The sequence below is a fragment of the Bos grunniens genome, chromosome 18, assembly GCF_055505025.1.
Source record: "Bos grunniens cultivar Pamir isolate PY7600 chromosome 18, Bosgru_T2T1.0, whole genome shotgun sequence".
In the NCBI taxonomy this organism is placed as follows: Eukaryota; Metazoa; Chordata; class Mammalia; order Artiodactyla; family Bovidae; genus Bos; species Bos grunniens.
In genome coordinates this window covers 41378309-41387517 of record NC_141182.1, presented here as the reverse complement: position 1 = coordinate 41387517, position 9209 = coordinate 41378309, and the positions used below count along the sequence as shown (strand labels likewise).

At 47.7% G+C, this 9209-nt stretch overlaps 1 long non-coding RNA gene across 1 annotated transcript; it reads right to left on the bottom strand.

The window, feature by feature from the left end:
- Positions 1-6982: 6982 nt before the first annotated feature.
- On the bottom strand, positions 6983-8733 carry LOC147353555 (uncharacterized). The gene is made up of 2 exons (XR_015146712.1): positions 8534-8733; positions 6983-7287 (listed from the first exon to the last, which is right to left on the bottom strand). It is a non-coding gene; the product is annotated as an uncharacterized LOC147353555 (long non-coding RNA).
- Positions 8734-9209: the final 476 nt, after the last annotated feature.

Sequence of the window (9209 nt, the reverse complement as noted above, 5' to 3'; positions counted from 1 at the left end):
CTGTCCCCCTCGTGTCAGGATGGGTGGGGGTGGGCAGACGCCATCTGGGAGAGGTGCGGCCGGATCCTCAACCCACTCCCCCCTCCTCCATCTCCCCGCACCCCCTACCCAGTGATCCAGGCCTTTGTGTTATTTTTATAAGACTCGGCTACCAACACAGATCACCGGGGTCTTCTGTGGCACGGAGCACAGCTTTCCCTCTCCAAGGTGACCGCCTCCAGCATCGTGGCTGGAATTCCCCTGGGTTCCAGGTGGAAGGGTGCGGAGCCCCGCCACAAGGAAGAATGTACTAGAAGCGGTGGTCTGAGCCAGTCGCCCACTAGGGTGCCCCAGCTGGATGCAGAGGCCTCCTGGCACCTCATGGCAGTGCAGCGCCAAGCCCACGGAGACAGTCCACCGGGGCCTGTACTTCTAGAAGGACCTGCAAGGCCTTCCCTCCATCTTCTCCGTCTCAGGCCAGCCCGGGGAAGGAGGTGGGATGGGCACGGTTTGCTCTCCGGTTCCTCCATCTCTCCATTTCACTCACTCATTTGTTCATTTATATTCCTTTCTTCTTTCAACGTTTATACATTTATTTATGTAGCTCCTGCCTTGGTTTGAGTTCCCTTAAAAAGCAGATTCTTGGCGAGACAAGGACATGGGTGCGAGTAGTTCATTAAGAGAATTCCAACACACTTGAGGAGTGGGAGCTTAAAATGAGGAAGGGGGAAAGCCAGAACCAGTGCAGTGATGGGCCAGTGATGGGCAGGCTGCTGCTGCAGGCCGCTGGGACTCCGTCCCACAGAGGGCCCTCAGAGGACTGTGGAGAACCCAGCTGCTGGTTTTCATTCCCTGATTCCCCTCTCCCATTGGCTGAGGGTTGTTTCTTGGAGGCATTAAATCCCTAGCGCTTTCAGGCCTACCTGCAGCTGGGCACACTCCTATAATTCTTTATGCAGGAAGTGGTCAGAGGCCAGGATTGCTCCCTGCACTGCAGCTGCAGAGTGTGAGCCAAGGGGACATGGGCAGGGAATTAACATGACCTATGGCTCCAAAGCGCTTATTTTGTAGACCTTGACTGGATGCACACCGATGCCAGGCACTGTGTTAAGGCGTTGAGGGGTATACCATTCTGGCTCTGATTGATAGAGCAGACTACCTCCAGGGTCCTAGCCTGGGATGGGACCTCACCCCCGCCAGGAAGGTTCATTTCCCCATCTGATTGGTACAGCCAAAAATGAAACCAGTGCTGAGAATGGAACAGCATAAGCCTTATTCAAGGCTTCCCTGGTGGCTCAGCTGGTAAAGAACCTGCCTGCCAGTGTAGGAGATGCAGGTCCGATCCCTGAGTTGGGGAGATCTGTTGGAGAAGGAAATGGCAAACCACTCTAGTATTCTTGGATGGAAAATTCCATGGATAGAGGAGAGGAGCCTGGCGGGCTTGCAAAGAGTCCATGGGGTTGCAAAGCATCAGACATGATTGAGCACACGTGCACACACACAGGCACACACACACGAGCTTTATTCAGTGGCGGAAAAATGAAGGGGAACCTAGTACACATATCAGCTTCTCAACCTAATTCAGGTGGAGACACCAAATATATAGGAGAATGGAATTAAAATGGAGGGAATCAGAAAGAGTGGGAGGAATATTCATGAATAATCCAAGAATAGGGGTGTGGTTTGAACCCAGAACTGATGCAGTTCTCCTTTCCAGGCCTTGCATAGGCTTTTCTAGCAATTGTCAACTGTCATGGCACCCATGGGTGTACCATTTAGCATATGCTAATATATTACAATGAGCATACAATGAGGCTCGAGGTCTATTGGAAGTCAAATCTTCTGCCATCGTGGGCTTACTTATTTCTAACCAGTTCTTGTTTTTTCTCTTTGCAGCTTCCTCCCTAAATGTAGATAAGAGTTATTGGTTTCTAGTCGAAGAGAGGTAGGAGTAGGATTCTGGGGTGACAGCCTTGGTAACAGCTTGCCATTTAAAACCAACTGTAATTTTGATTGTTTGAGTAGTTTCTTTCCAGAAACCTAAAATGGGAGAAGGTGTAGTTATGTTGAACCAACATTCAGGAAGTCTGGATTTTAAACTTGGGTCATTTACATAGGTGGAACCAGGAAGCATACACGAAGCTTCTATCGTGGGTCACCATTGACCCTGAAATGAACCAGCCCAGGCCACTGTCTGGGCTGTGACTGAGTTCAGTTTAGGTAGAAGCAAGTAGAACTTGCTATGACAAAAACCACATTAAGTTCTGAACTCTTGTGCAGAACTATGTGCTTTGGGAGCACAGAGAGAAATAATTATCCCAGAGTTGGATAGGGAAGGGCTTCCCTAAGTGGCTTAGACAGTCAAGAATCTGCCTATAATGCAGGAGACCCAGGTTCAATCCCTGGGTTGGGAAGATCCTCTGGAGAAGGGAATGGCAACCCTCTCCAGTCTTGCCTGGAGAATTCCATGGACAGAAGAGCCTGCCGGGCTACAATCCATGGGGTTGCAAAGAGTCGGAGGTAACTGAGAGACTGTGTGTGTGTGTGTGTGTTTGTGTGGAGAGAGAGAGAGAGGAAAGGCTTAATGGTAGAGGCGAGATATTCAATATTTTTAAGATTTTTTAAAATCCTTTTTAAGTTTTACATTTAAGTCTATGACTCATTTTGAGTTAGTCTTTGTTTGTGGTGCATGGTGTGATCAGTTGTTGTTGCTGATTTTTTCACTTAGAGGTATTCAAGTTTTCTTGCAACCAATTGTTATTCCATACCACAAGGCTTGTGGGATCTTAGTTCCCTGACCAGGGATCAAGCCCATGCCCCTGCATTGGAAGGTAGAGTCTTAACCATTGGATCCCCAGGGAAGTCCTGAGATACTCAGTTTTTGCCATTGTGGACGGTAATCATCAACTGCCTCAGAAGACTCCTTCTGTGGGCTACAATTCTTGTCTTCATGTGTAAGTCCTCCTGGGGTACAGCATGATTTATTTCCTTAGCAGCCAGCCTAACTTCAGCAGCAGACTCTGTCATTCCCCTCCTGATCTACATGACAATGAGGACTATTAGGAAAACACAATGGGCCGTCTTATGCAAACCTGCTTAGAGACGCCTCATCCTTCAACCCTTCCTCTTCTTGGCTGTGATCTTCCTGGCCTGTTTGAGGTTGCAGAACCCACCAGATCTCTGCTTTGGGGCATCTTGACCCTTCCTCCTAGAATCTCCTCCCCCAGTCTCTCTCAGTCCCTCATATTCAAATCCTATTCCTCATTCTAGGCCCATCACCTCACTTCCTAATGCTCCCCCTGGAAGTGGTAGCTTTCTCTAATTCTCTGTTCCCACTGTTATTTTCAGTCACATCAACTTTGATGCGCATGACTGAATCACTGAGGGTGGAGTTTCAGACACAGATGAACAGGTCATCCAGAAGCTATCTGTGGAAGGAGACTTGTCCCAGGACTCAGACAAGTGCAAGGCATATGTTATAGCAGCTTTCCTGATCTGGTTTCTTTGTAAGGTTGTAGCCACGCGTTCCGGGAAACAAACTCACTCAGAAGGACAATGCAGATACTGGAGTGCAGTTTATTACACCGGTGGGCCCAAGGCAGAGTCTCCTCTTAGCCAAGGACCCCGAACAGTTTTTGTGAAAACCTTATATACCCTAACTGTACGTGTGCAAACCCCCCTCCCCAAATTTTCTGAAACTAGTCTGAACAAAGGAAAAGAAAGATACAATCAAAGTTAACCCATAATTCATATGCCTTAAACCCGTGATTTGTATGCTTTAAGCCTAGGTAGTTAACAGTGGACAATTATCAATAGGCCTATGTCATACCCCAATAAGCATAATAGAATTTATGATTCTATTCGGTTACACAGATAATTAGCATATTCTTTTAGGTGACGGAGAGTCTAGATATGAGCCCTGGGGCTCTTCCATCGGGGTCGGGGGTGGGGGGGCTCTGGTTTTCCAGTTGATATGTTGTTTCCATAGATACTGGGCATATAGCTCAAAAGTCCACAGTCCAGCCCAAAATGAAGTCCTGCTTTCAAGATGGAGCCTGTTCTGTCTGTTTCCTCCTTCAAATTCAGTTGTGAGTTTCTTGAGAGCAGGTGAGCCTGTCTGGCTCCTAGTAGAATGGTCAATGCCCAACAAATGTCTGAGAACTCATATGTGACATGATCATTGAACATTGAGTGAATAAAAGCTTCTCCCCAGATATGAGACAACTGGTCCACATAAAGGACTGTTACCGTGCTTTGCCTGACCATAAAGGGACATGGTAACACATTTTGGAATCAATGAACCCTTTCCTCTGGGATTACAAACCTACTCCAGTAATTACAAAACCACAACAACAATCTCTAGATATCGCTCTATAAATATTGCTTAGACAGCCCTTGAATACAACAGTGTGTTTATTTTCTATATCTGGGGCACAAAATTCTGCATCTCTCTCTGAGCTCTCAGCTTTCTCGTCTCTTGAATGGGTGTGTTGGACACAATCATCTCCAAGAGGTCTTCCTCTCTCTACTGACGTGCAGTGAGTCTAAATGTAAAATGTTGCTGGTTGATGGTCTGAACTGAAATGTTCATCCTGCAACTCAAAATTGTCACGGGAGACAAAATATTTGAACTCTCTGGTTTCATATTGCACGCCACCATACCTCACCCTCTTCAAGAGGAGCAGACAATGAATGGAAGGCGAGGTGTAAGTCAGGCTGTTGTCATTGCTAACAACTGCCCTCTCACTGACTCGTCTGGCTCCGGGCTCTGCCCGGCCAGACGTCAGGCCTCCCATCCTTTCCTCAGGTTGGGGGGACCTAAGTGCTGGCAAAATAAGTCTTTGGAGAGGGAGATGATTCACGCCCCAGCAGAGCAGGCTCCCAGCCACCTGCTCCCACCACCCTCTGGGCCCTGGGGGCACAGAGGCATGACCTGGAGGGCTCAAGTCTCCCTGGGCGGATCTATTACATGCATTAAAATAATTTACGCTCAGCCCTATAAAGCGTTTAATTCGTCGTGCCATCATCCATTCCAGAAGCATTCCTCTTCATCGTGAATTATTTTTGAAGTATTTATGTGGACCTCACCGAAAATCACCCCAGTCAGCAAACTGAGAAATGGAAAGGCATTAAGAGGAGGCGCTGACCCCAGGGTCACAGACATGAGTGTGGCCAGGGTCAACAGGGTGGGAGAGGGAGCTGGGATGGCCGCAGCAGCTGCTGACCAGGTTGCTGGGCTCTGTCCTCCCTGCCCACACCTTGGCATGGGCAGGGCACACATATTTTTCACATTAGCAGCTATGGTAACAACTGATGTGTGCAGCATTTCCGTTTGCAAAGCACTTCCCCATGTTCTCATGTGTGGCTCCCAGTAAGTCTGCACAGCACGTGTTTTGTTATTGTTCAGTCACTAAGTTCTGTCCCGACTCTGCGCCCTCATAGACCATAGCACACCAGGCTCCCCTGTCCTTCACTATCTCCCAGAGTTTGTTCGAATTCATGTCAGTTGAGTCGGTGATGCTATCTAACCACCTCATTCTCTGATGCCCCTTCTCCTTTTGCCTTCAATCTTTCCTAGCAGCAGGATCTTTTCCAGTGAGTCAGCTTGTGACATCAGGTGGCCAAAGTATTTCAGCGTCAGCATCAGTCCTTCCAATGAATATTCAGGGTTGATTACTTTTATAGTTGACTGATTTGATCTTCTTACAGTCCAAGGGACTCTCAAGAGCCTTCTCTAGCACCATAATTTGAAAGCATTAATTCTTCGGTGCTCAGCCTTCTTTATGGTCCAACTCTCATATCAGTACATGTTATGGCACATGTTAGCAGCCTCTTTAACAGATAAAGAAACTGAGGCTCAGAGGGACAAAGACATGGGCCCAGTTTAGCAGACACAGACTTGGAATCAAGCTTCTGATTGCAGCTACCCACTTGGCAGCTATGCATCCTTCTAAAGAGCTTGGGCAGCTGGTCTCATATGAGCCCAATGCCTGGGGGTATCAGACCAGTTTTATCAATGCAATGGGCTGCCCACTCCTCTGCCCACCCACAGACACATACCCATACTACAAGTAAGAAGGACCGTATTCAAGTTCTCAAGAATACCACTGGTCTGCCATTGAGTTTAGTCAATATTCTTTTTAGTTTGGGGCCTCATTTCTGGAGACTGCTGAAAGAACTTTTTTAAAGTTAACAAAATTTCCAACAACACTCCAGGGATTATTATCAAGGCTAATTGGGCTGGGAATTCTTATTTATTCAATAATCATTTATTTGAGGTCTTACTCTGTACCAGGTACTACTTGTACCAGGGCTCTGATGGGTCCCTCATCTCATGAAATTTACATTCCACTGAGGAAAGCAGACTATCATTGTGTAAACCATGAGGTAAACAAGGTATTTCTAGGGAGTAATTTATTACTGCCACAAAAAAGACAGAAATAAGATGATGAACTGTGGTGTGGTACAGAGGCCAGGAACATATGGGTGTGGTGACAGAAAGCTTCCCTGAGCGACATCTGTGTTACAACCTAAGAAAAGGAAGGTGTCCAGCTTGGAAAGGGCAAGAGAAAATAAGCGCCAAGAGTCTGGGGCAGAAATAGGTTTGGCAGGCCTGAAGTGCAAAAAACCATATTGACTAGAGAAGGAAGGTAACTGAGGAAGAGATGGAAGATGAAGTTCGAGAGATTGATAAGGTAAAATAATGTAGGGCCTCAAGGGAATATGAAATTTATTCAAACCTAAGAGGAAGCCATTCTAAGCAGTGTAGCTGAGAACAATCTGATTTGTTGAATTAAAAAGCTGATAGAGTTTGGTGATTCCTCAAAATGTAAACATAGAATTTCTCAATGATCCAGCAATACCGCTCTTAGGTATATGCCCCAAATAACTGAAACCAGATACCCAAATACTTACATGAGAAAGTTCATAGCAGTACTATGTGACATAGCCAAGAGGTGAAAATAACCCAAATGTCTATCGATGGATGAACAGAAAAACAAAATGTGGTATAAACATACAAGTTTATTCAATCATTGAAAGGAATAACATACTGTTACATACTACCACGTGGATGAACTTTGAAAATATTATGCTAAGTGAAATAAGTATTAGTCACTCAATCGTGTCTGACTCTTTGTGACTCCATGGATTGTAGCTCACCAGGCTCCTCTGTCCATGGAATTCTCCAGGCAAGAATACTGGCATAGGTTTCCATGACCTCCTCCAGGGATCTTCCTGACCCTGGGATTAAACTTGATTCTCCTGCATTACTGCCAGATTCTTTACCTTTTGAGCCACCAGGAAGCCCTAAGTGAAACATGTCAAACACAAAAGTTCACATATTGAATGATTCCATTTATATGAAATATCCAGAATTGGTAAACCCATGGAGACTGTGTATTGCTGGAGGATGGGGAAAGGGACATGGAAAGTTACTGATAAGTGGGTGTGCGGTTTTCTTTCGGGTAGTAAATACGTTTTGGAACTCAAGGAGCCAATGGTTGTGCAACATTGCGAGTGTACTTACTAAATACTACTAAACCATACACTTTAAAACAGTTAATTTTACGTATGTGAATTTCACCTCAATAATTTTTTATTTAACTTTTAAAAAGGAAGTTGATATTCTTGGGCACACGGATCCTCCATGTCATTCCAGACCAATGCCCTCTACCCCAAAACCCTGCATGCCCCTTCTTTTACAGCCTCTGAAATCTGGGCCCTCAAACACCTCACTGCTGGATACTCCCAATTCAGGGCCCTCTTTTTGAATAAGACTCTGGTGGGCACGCTGGAAGCCAGCAAGTCCTCACTCAAAGAACGCTCAATGCTAAGGACCTTCTCTGATCACAGATCTAAAAGGATTCCCACCCTCCACTTTCCCACAAATCACTGAGGGCGGAGTGGAAAGCCAGGGCAGGATCCTGGCCTGTGCTGGGTCCCCAGCATCTGGCACAAATGGGTGACCTCCCAGCAACACCCCCACTCCACCCTGCAGTGCTCCTGGGCCCCAATTCTGGTAACAACGATTCTGGGGAGGAAATGAGCAGCAATTTGGGAGGAAATCAGAGTTCAAGTATCAATAATTTTTAAAATATGCGGCATTAATTTCTGTCCGCGGTTATGGGATGATCAGCTGGCGCCTGAGGACTCGCGCGCCCTCCTTGGGCCAGAGGCCACAACGAGTCCCCTTGGAGCATTTGTCGCCTCCTTGCCAAAAGAGGAGCCCTGGGGACCAAGCCTGGGGCGGCCGGGGCGGGGGCGCTTTCTCCTTAGGCTAAGGTTCCTTTGATACCTTAGGGCAAGGGGCTGGGTCAGAGGCCGGTTCGGGGTGTGAGCCAGAAAAACCCGCCCCCGCCCCCGCCCCGCCCCGCGGAGACTCGGGGGGCCCCGGGCGCCACCGTTTGGCGCCGCGCCCCCTTGTTGCCGGCCTGCCCCCCACCCCCGACGCCCCTCTCCAGGCGCGCTGCCAAGTGACCCGCCCCATCAGTCCGCCAGGTCTCCCGGCAGGAGGAAAAACTGAAAATGAAACCCTTCGCAGCCGAGAGCTTACATGTTGGGCTGGTTTGCTGTTTGGGGGTTCTTGATGCTCCCCTGCCAGCTTGGACGGGAGAGAATCACAATTGAGTGCCCGTCCCCATCTCGATCTCTCCTCCCGTTCTCCCTGCATCCAGGGAGAGCGACCCACCAAGCCAGGGGAAGCCCGACAGGACCCGCAGTTACTTTTGTTGATTTTCTGGAGATCTGATAGTCAGAAATGGAGGCGTGGTGCGCAGTGGGAAGAGGCCGGGCGACTCAGAAAACCAAGGCAAACAAACCTGCAGAACAAAGGAGTGCACCCAACTTAGACATCCCCAGACCAGTTTGGAATTCTTCCTGCCCTTGCAACGCCTATTTCTTTGAAGTTGAACCTTTTGACCAAGCCATTCCAGCGGACCTGCCACCAAAAATCATTTTGTAAACAAAGATAAAGGCAGGAACTGACCCAAGGTATGAGGAGCAGTTTGTGGGGGCTTCTGCTTTTTGCTTTCTCAGTGTGCATCCTTGTTTCTAAAAAACGTGACCTCTACCCTCAACTTTGCTATCCCTCTTTCTCCCTGTCTGCCCTTTCTGGGAGAGGCAGTGAGGCTGACATATTTCAGACAAATCACAGCAGCCAACTTCCTGTCTGGCCCCATTTCTGCTGAGAAACCCTCCCTCCACCTCTCCGGGGTTCAGGTAACTGGATT